This window comes from Antedon bifida, chromosome 8 (assembly GCF_963402885.1).
Source record: "Antedon bifida chromosome 8, ecAntBifi1.1, whole genome shotgun sequence".
NCBI lineage: Eukaryota > Metazoa > Echinodermata > Crinoidea > Comatulida > Antedonidae > Antedon > Antedon bifida.
This window is the reverse complement of record NC_136233.1, coordinates 20,358,434-20,368,597: the sequence shown is the minus strand read 5'-3', so window position 1 is coordinate 20,368,597 and position 10,164 is coordinate 20,358,434. Positions and strand designations below refer to the sequence as shown.

The 10,164-nt window shown below is 29.8% G+C and overlaps 1 protein-coding gene across 1 annotated transcript in view; it reads right to left on the bottom strand.

Moving 5' to 3' along the window:
- Positions 1–6,924: 6,924 nt before the first annotated feature.
- LOC144849749 (uncharacterized) overlaps positions 6,925–10,164 on the bottom strand; it is a 55,755-nt gene continuing 52,515 nt past the window's right edge. The window contains exon 22 of the mRNA XM_078706780.1: positions 6,925–6,934. The gene's annotated coding sequence lies outside the window, so the exon portion shown is untranslated. The remainder of the gene's footprint in view (positions 6,935–10,164) is intronic.

Genomic DNA, 10,164 nt, shown 5'->3' with positions numbered 1-10,164 from the left:
GTGAACAAAAATACTTTAAAATGATTTTTTTTGTGTCTACATAGTTTTTGTTTAGTTAATAATATAGATACCAAATCTTTTTTGTGTTTGCTGTGTTTTTATCTTGCTTATATTCTATATTATATGAATATCTTTGAAAAAAAAAATGAATGAAATATAGTATATATCTCAATTACAGTATACATCTATATATAAATTTACGTAAGGGCAAAAATCGGTAAATCGCGCCTTACTTCTAGAATTTTTACTCGATGGTATATAACGTTGGTTCATACTTTCGGTACTTATTTTAACCACCTGATGTAACCCTGTTTACTAATTAAATTGAGTTAGATAATTAGTTATTGACAATTAAAACAAATTTAGGTTCAACGATTTGCCCCAAATAGGGGTGTTTTGCGATCGTGGTATACACTGTCTACTGGATGTCCGTCTTAAAAATACCCGCACACAATAATACGAGGATGCTTCGCATTTTCCTATCTCCTCCTACGATAATTGTTTTTAATAGCTGAAAACCGGTTGAACAGCTCGAGTACAGCATCATAATGTTGAAGACAGGCCGATTTTCTTTAAAAAATACTATTTTGATAGATTTAATATACATTTATACAACTGTTTTGATCTGCGATAAATGGAACATTCCAATCTCTGTTCCGCAAGTGTCTATTCCCTCAGGCGTCGTAAAGACAAGTACTGTACAGTCAAATTCGATCCATTTTATCCAATCTGTGCTGCAGAGGTTGGATATAGGTATTTTTTTTAATGGATAATGAGCTAGCCTTTCCAATCACCGTCTATTATGTACAACCATCTTTATTATTGTAGTTAAACCACCACCCACACCACCACTCTCCCACTCACTGGCGTGAGTAGCATTGTAAAGCCATTAGAGGATAGGCCTACGGTACGAAGGATCACATGCCCTAAACGCAGAACAACTTTGGTGGTTAGGAACCAACTTAAGTATGAATTGGCTCTGTGAAACAATTGAAAACCATTAGACCTACTAATTAAGTTAAGTTAGATAATTATTTATTGACGATTAAAGCGAATTTATGATTTTCTCCGAATAGAGGTGTTTACTTTATTACTGATGACAGTTCCTTCTGAACGTTAATATTAATTAATAATGTAATTACGGTACAAAAAATATAAACGTCGTATTAGTATTAGTGTATCGTTACATGTACTGTACTATTTCAATCGAAAAAGTATTAAATAGCAATGTTTTACTGTGTTTAGTCATGGAGGTATAAATACCTCCTTGGTTTAGTGGTTTAGTGGTACTATTATTTGTAAAACATGAAAACAGTTAAAATTTCGTTACTAAATGGATAAAGAATATATTTAAAAATTTTTCGTCTTTGCACCCATCCTCTTCCCCATCCCTCAACCCTCATGTTGCATACAAAACACAAATTCAGTTTGTTTCAAAACAATTGGTCTTATTTTGTGACAATTTTCTCTTTCGGAAGTAATTCCCAGTGTGCTAATTTTAGTTGAGTACATAAATCACAGTGTCTATTTATTCGTTCCTGTAAACGACATGTATTTTTGTCCTGCATGTACATTTGAAGTCGCCAATTTTTTAACGCTGAAATAACTATGTATTCGAGAACCATCTGTGGGCACGACCTAGATGGTACGCGAGCGAAGCGAGCGTACCATCTAGTATATACAATTACACATTTATGATCTTACATCAGTGAATAATGATTATTTAAAATGTTTTTAGATAAAAGTTTGTGTCTACATAATCTTTATTTACAGGTAGTAGTATAGATACCAACACTATTTAGAAATAAAAATGAATGAATGAAATATAGTATATTATTATATCTCGATTAGTGTGTTCTTACATCAATGAATACACATTCTGTTTGAATTGTAACAAAAAATTCATTCAAATTTCTTGACAAAGTTTGTGTTTACATAATTTTTGTTTGCAGTTAGTAGTATAGATACCAATCTTTGAGTTTTTATTACTGAAATAAAAGTGATTGAATGAAATTTAGTTTGTCTAGTGTACTAACTTAATTGTGATCTGCACTCCAGCCACTATGCTGCCATTCTTCAAGTAAATACACAGTGCCAACACTGCTCCATGAGTTGCTAAAATCTGATCACATGACATGCCATCCTCAATCTTTACATAAAAAACAGTAAAGTAAATTAAAAAAATTGTAACATATCAATTAATACATGCACTACTACTTTTCATAGCATATACTATATATACTACTTTTTATATATAAACAAATCAGGCAAAGAACATTAATTCTAAACCGCCCGGTGATATACTGAAATTTAATTAATTAATTTGAAACGATAAAGATGAGGAAATCTGTGAGAATGAGAAAAACTACTTTATATATATATATATATATTTTTTCTTAGGTGACCATCTGTTACGAGCTATGCTCTTATTGGTCTTCCTTTCGTTCACAATGCTTCTTATTTTATCACCTGTTTTATTATTTGTGTTCGATAAATAAACTGAAACTGAAAATATAGTGGTTGGAGATGATGGCATACACAATCCCAGAACAAAACTCTGACTTTAGAGTGACAAGGTGTTCCTCTTTAAAGTATACCATGTCACCCAATCATCCTTGGTTTAATTGTAGTGTCCATTCCATGTGTATAAATAAGATCATGTTGTAATTGTACAGTTAATATTGTTAATTATTGATTTAAATACAGTACAGTAAATATAAATTACTGTAGAGTAGGTAATAATATTCAATTTGACAAGTTATAGGGACTATTTTAAAACTGCATGTATTGAATTTAATGTTTACCCAAATCCTAATAGAGCCAACTTCAGAGCCTGTGATCCATTTCTATTCCATCTAACTTAGTGCTCTCTGCATCATGACCTTGAAGGGTGTTGCACAAGGTCATTTCACTTATACAGTATACAATATCTTACAATACATCACTACTACTACTGTACTTTATAAACTATATTTATAAAGGTATTCGATCATTCCAAAACGTTTTACAAAGTTACTGGGAATTATGAGTAGCTAACATTATCTAGCATTGTTTTATTATATTGTTTTTATTATGAATGTGTTGATAATTGACGATGCTTTAAAACTGCCATTAATTATTTTAAAGATGTATTGTCCCCCAAAAACATGAAAAATGAAGATTAATTAAATCAGACTTTGAATATGTTATTTTAAAGTTTTGATAAAGTTAATCACTTCCATAGAAAAAAAAACGAAAAAAAAAAATGTTTTCACTTATAAAATGACAAAATAAATGGTTAAATTCAACCAAAAATCCATTGGCTGGCAGCCAATTTGACTATTTTTTGCTTTAAATTAAATTTTTTTCAGGTAAATACATTTTTTTTGGATCCAATTTTTGGTCAAAGTGGATAACTATTATGTTACATTAAAGTGGAATATTCAACAACATTTCTTTTTAAAATTATTTTTTCAGGGGGACAATACATCTTTAAGCTTAGCATTTCTTTTGAAGTCATGATTGCGTGTGCTAATAGCGAAACAAAATGATTAAACCAACACAGTGTACATTGTTATATAATATTAAAACCACTTTTATTGTGTTTGCATGCTATTGTTTTCCGCGTGACTTTCATATACAAACTTCTTTATTACTTATAGTTACTTATTATTACTTAAAAGTTTACATTATGAGTTATACAGTTTTCTATTGAAATATACGGTAAACATACAGTATGTTTACGTTTAAAGCTCGGCTATAGGCATGATATTCTATTTGGTTAAATCTTTGACCAAAGGAATACATAAATTAAAAGCGTTTAACAAAAATCAGAAATATTACATTGCCTTTATTTATTGTTATTTTTTATTTTAACCATCTTTAAAGATGTATTGTCCCTTGAAACACAAAAAATGAAGGTCAAACTATTCTAAATTTAAATTGGCCATATCAAAGTAATATTAAAGTTATTTCCTTTAAGTCAAAAATTCGAGCCAAAAACAAAAAGTTTACGTAATTAACAGGTAAGTTAATTTGATTACATTTAGTCTGGAAAATCGTCACAAACGAAAGTAAACAAAGATTTCAAACCACGAGTATGCATGATGCTAATTAGGAATGTTTACAACTTGTAACGGTTGAGAAGTGTTTTCAAACAGATCTCGAGGAAGGAAACACTTGTCACAATATATTTACAGTAGGCCTACTTTCTTATGATGTGTATTATAAAATGTGAACGCATGTCTTTTAACGTTATCAATTGTCCACAGTGAAATTATACCTCCATGTTTATACAGTACACTTTATCGTAGTACTCTAGGCTGTATGTATTTTAAAGTGTCTGTTTTTGATATATTATTTGATGTATATCTAATTTTATATCTAAACCAATGTTTTTCCATAATTATACTGTTTTTTTAAATAACAATTAAGTAATTTAAATTTATTTTTAGCAGCAGTTTGTAATGGTTTTGGATGTTTTTTTTTTAAATAATAAGTACTCATTTTAAGTTATTTCATTAATGAATGCATGGAATTTACACTTAATCGTCTATAGTACACATTTTATGTTTCATCGATGTCGAATTTTTATTTCTAGGCTCATTCACGGTTAACTTTGTTCAGCAATTGATTTTCTAAAACGATTTAATGTGGAAATAAATAATCTGTTTATTGCATGTCACTAATCATACAAAACAAACTACTAGAGTTGAACAGGGAACAATTACGAAACAATTATAATTTTGTTTGCATAGTCGATCATTTTCTGTGTGACTTTCTGTTTCGTTTCGTTATTTTATCAGCATATCAACATAATTAACATACATTTATTTAACAACATATAAAGCGGCTGGACACGGGAAGAAAATAGGCAGAATTATACACCACTGTATATTAACTCAAATGAGCCAGCTATATACAAGTAAATAAGTAAAATTTAAATAAATTGCAATAAAATGTATAAAGTTACTTTATCTACTACTTTCTATTATATAAAATAACAATTTTCTCAACTTCTCCAGCAGATATTTATTTATGGATGTATGTTGCAGTAACAACATTAGAAACAAAATACTTTAACAAACAAAGCGCAGAATTATGAACGGTCCTGAAACATAATATATTGTGTAAGCGTTGTTGACTATTTTACACTATTCGAATGTTCTCTGTGTTAAGGTCAATAATATGAGTAGGTTTTTTTTTTAAATTGGTTGACTGTATGGGCAACTACACACAGCAGACCTCTATCTAATGTCATACAGGCCAAAAGGTACGATTAATCAAATAAATATTGCGTTTGCTTATATTTAGACGTTTTTGGTGTACTATCTAGGCAGTTTAAATTACTTTATATTATCTTACATAACAATTTTCTGAACTTCTGCAATATACAAAAAATGCAGTTATAATTGTCGTATAAATATTATTGTTAGATAATGTTTTTTGGGAATGTAGGCCTACTGTACATTATTACCTTCCATATCTACCTCTTCCTAACCTGTAATTTGTAATTATCGTTTTTTATTTGTTTACATAATTTCTTATTTTCACTAATCATTAATATTATGTAGTCATTTGTATGCCTATATTGACATTAAACACAATTATCCAGGGTTGTTTAATCATAGAACTGTCCACAATAATGTGCTTCTGCAACCTTTCCTTTTTTAAACGTACTAGTAACAACATCACGAGGCTCATCATAAAAGACCTCAGTATTTTGATATTCTATTTCAATTTCTTCTCTTTCCTAAAAACAACAACACATTGATTATTATCACCGAGTGTTAGCAAAGTTGATAATAATTGTAGGCCTACAATTGAGTTATCCTTACTTCTGATTTGACTTGGGATTTTGCTAAATGTGTCACGAGTACCAGATCGGTAATTGTTGATTTTACTTACTTTTGTAATGCTTACCATGTTATCAGAAATAGGTCTAAATATAACATATCCATTGTAATCAGTGTCGTCATCATAGTCCTGCGGTACGTACATTTGAAATCGCCAGTTGTTTGACGCTGAAATTATTGTGTATTCGAGAACCATCTGTGGACACGACCGCGAGCGAAGCGAGCGTACCATCTAGTTAGTACAATTTCTCACAATACAGCACTACTACTGTATATTTATAAAGGTGTTCATTCCAAAACGTTTTACAAGGTTGGTTACCGAGAATTATGAGTACCTAGCATTATCTAGCATTGTTTTATTATATTGTTTTTATTATGAATGTGTGGATAATTGACGATGCTTTAAAACTTTTCTGTCAAATTAAACGATCCTCTCTGTCTTGATTGCCAACTGCCATTAATTATTTTAAGCTTAGCGTTTCTTTTGAAGTTGTGATTGCGTGTGCTAATAGGGAAATAAAATGATTAAACCAACACAGTGTACATCGTTACATACCATTAAAACAGTTTTATTGTGTTTGCATGCTATTGTTTTCCGCATTACTTTCATATACAAACTTCTTTATTACTTATAGTTACTTATTATTACTTTACAGTTTACATTATGAGTTATACAGTTTTCTATTGAAATATACGGTAAACATACAGTATGTTTACGTTTAAAGCTCGGCTATAGGCATTATATTCTATTTGATTAAATATTTGACCAATGGATATAGGTCCATGAAAATGTAGGACTACATAAATTAAAAGCGTTTAACAAAAATCTGAAATATTACATTGCATTTATTTATTGTTATTTTTATTTTAACCATCTTTAAAAAGTGTAACCCTTCCAGTTTAGCACAGTGGGTTAACTGATATTCAGGGGCCCTCTTTAATAAAATTAAAATGTATTGTAACCATTAACAATAACACGCAATTACCATAAACATTAAATTATGAATATCAGAATCAATATAACATAACATACACACACCCACGCATACACCAATGATACATTTCTTTCTATGATCTCAGTGTATTATGCTGCCACTATACTGAATGTCATTCATTGGTACTGTAGTTTAAAATAATTAAAATAATATTAATGTCAAGTATAATATTAATAAGCGTCTGTATACGTGAAATCAAAAGAAAATGTGAAAGTCTCTGTATGCATTTTGAAACACTTGTCACAATATTATATTTGAAGTACTTTCTTATGATGTATATTATAAAATGTGAACACATGTCTTTTAATGTTATCAATTGTCCACAGTGAAATTATACCTCCATGTTTATACAGTACACTTTATCGTAGTACTAGGCTGTATGTATTTTAAAGTGTCTGTTTTTGATATATTAGTTGATGTATATCTAATTTTATATCTAAACCAATGTTTTTCTATAATTATACTGTTTTTTAAAATTACAATTAAGTAATTTAACTTTATTTTTAGCAGCAGTTTGTAATGGTTTTGGATGTTTTTGTTAAATAATAAGTAATCATTTTAAGTTATTTCATTAATGAATGCATGGAATTTACACTTAATCGTCTATAGTACACATTTTATGTTCCATCGACCTATGTCGGATTTTTTTTCTAGGCTTGTTCTCGGTTAACTTTGTTCAGCAATTGATTTCTAAAACGATTTAATGTGGAAATAAATAATCTGTTTATTGCATGTCACTAATCATACAAAACAAACTACTAGAGTTGAACAGGGAACAATTACGAAACAATTATAATTTTGTTTGCATAGTCGATCATTTTCTGTGTGACTTTCTGTTTCGTTTCGTTATTTTATCAGCATATCAACATAATTAACATACATTTATTTAACAACATATAAAGCGGCTGGACACGGGAAGAAAATAGGCAGAATTATACACCACTGTATATTAACTCAAATGAGCCAGCTATATACAAGTAAATAAGTAAAATTTAAATAAATTGCAATAAAATGTATAAAGTTACTTTATCTACTACTTTCTATTATATAAAATAACAATTTTCTCAACTTCTCCAGCAGATATTTATTTATGGATGTATGTTGCAGTAACAACATTAGAAACAAAATACTTTAACAAACAAAGCGCAGAATTATGAACGGTCCTGAAACATAATATATTGTGTAAGCGTTGTTGACTATTTTACACTATTCGAATGTTCTCTGTGTTAAGGTCAATAATATGAGTAGGTTTTTTTTTTTAAATTGGTTGACTGTATGGGCAACTACACACAGCAGACCTCTATCTAATGTCATACAGGCCAAAAGGTACCGTACGATTAATCAAATAAATATTGCGTTTGCTTATATTTAGACGTTTTTGGTGTACTATCTAGGCAGTTTAAATTACTTTATATTATCTTACATAACAATTTTCTGAACTTCTGCAATATACAAAAAATGCAGTTATAATTGTCGTATAAATATTATTGTTAGATAATGTTTTTTTGGGAATGTAGGCCTATTGTACATTATTACCTTCCATATCTACCTCTAATTCCTAACCTGTAATTTGTAATTATCGTTTTTTATTTGTTTACATAATTTCTTATTTTCACTAATCATTAATATTATGTAGTCATTTGTATGCCTATATTGACATTAAACACAATTATCCAGGGTTGTTTAATCATAGAACTGTCCACAATAATGTGCTTCTGCAACCTTTCCTTTTTTAAACGTACTAGTAACAACATCACGAGGCTCATCATAAAAGACCTCAGTATTTTGATATTCTATCTCAATTTCTTCTCTTTCCTAAAAACAACAACACATTGATTATTATCACCGAGTGTTAGCAAAGTTGATAATAATTGTAGGCCTACAATTGAGTTATCCTTACTTCTGATTTGACTTGGGATTTTGCTAAATGTGTCACGAGTACCAGATCGGTAATTGTTGATTTTACTTACTTTTTTAATGCTTACCATGTTATCAGAAATAGGTCTAAATATAACATATCCATCGTAATCAGTGTCGTCATCATCAGAACTTGCTAAAACTTGCATACCTTGGTACTGATTTCTACGTTCGATTTCTTTTGCTTCTTCCTTCTAAAAATAAGATATTAGTACTAATGTAAAACTCTGTCTACACTACCAAACTAGTTTGACAATAAACGTGTGATGTGTCCAAATATGGTAGTGATATGCCCAAACCTGTGTTTTTGCTTTTGATGCACATTTACTTGACATAACACTACGGTCTACCGTGTGGTCTTTGTTGAGTTCGTTGTAAACGCCAGATGGAAGTGTTAGTGATTGATATTGAAGATTTTGCAATGTTGACTTTATTTTTCTTAATCGTCTTTTCTAAAGAAAAAATTAAAAACTAAACAGTTCTTTCATCTAATATATTCATGGGTAAAAGCATTTTAGTTGAAACTAACGAATTTCCTAAAAACAACAACACATTGATTATTATCACCGAGTGTTAGCAAAGTTGATAATAATTGTAGGCCTGCAATTGAGTTATCCTTACTTCTGATTTGACTTGGGATTTTGCTAAATGTGTCACGAGTACCAGATCGGTAATTGTTGATTTTACTTACTTTTGTAATGCTTACCATGTTATCAGAAATAGGTCTAAATATAACATATCCATCGTAATCAGTGTCGTCATCATCAGAACTTGCTAAAACTTGCATACCTTGGTACTGATTTCTACGTTCGATTTCTTTTGCTTCTTCCTTCTAAAAATAAGATATTAGTACTAATGTAAAACTCTGTCTACACTACCAAACTAGTTTGACAATAAACGTGTGATGTGTCCAAATATGGTAGTGATATGCCCAAACCTGTGTTTTTGCTTTTGATGCACATTTACTTGACATAACACTACGGTCTACCGTGTGGTCTTTGTTGAGTTCGTTGTAAACGCCAGATGGAAGTGTTAGTGATTGATATTGAAGATTTTGCAATGTTGACTTTATTTTTCTTAATCGTCTTTTCTAAAGAAAAAATTAAAAACTAAACAGTTCTTTCATCTAATATATTCATGGGTAAAAGCATTTTAGTTGAAACTAACGAATTTCATTATACGAAATGTTGAATAATATTGAAACAAATACTTACATAAATAAAACGTGATGCTAACCAAGTAGGAATAGACCCAAGAATGAATGAAATAATATTAGTTACAGTTAGTACTGTACTACCAATTGACAATGAGTCATCTAGAAAAGAAGTACAAAATACCAACCAGATAAGAAGTAATTCGGTTGCTATGTTGTATAGGGTCAACTATTTTTTACTGTACTAAGAACAGAGTTGCGTTTA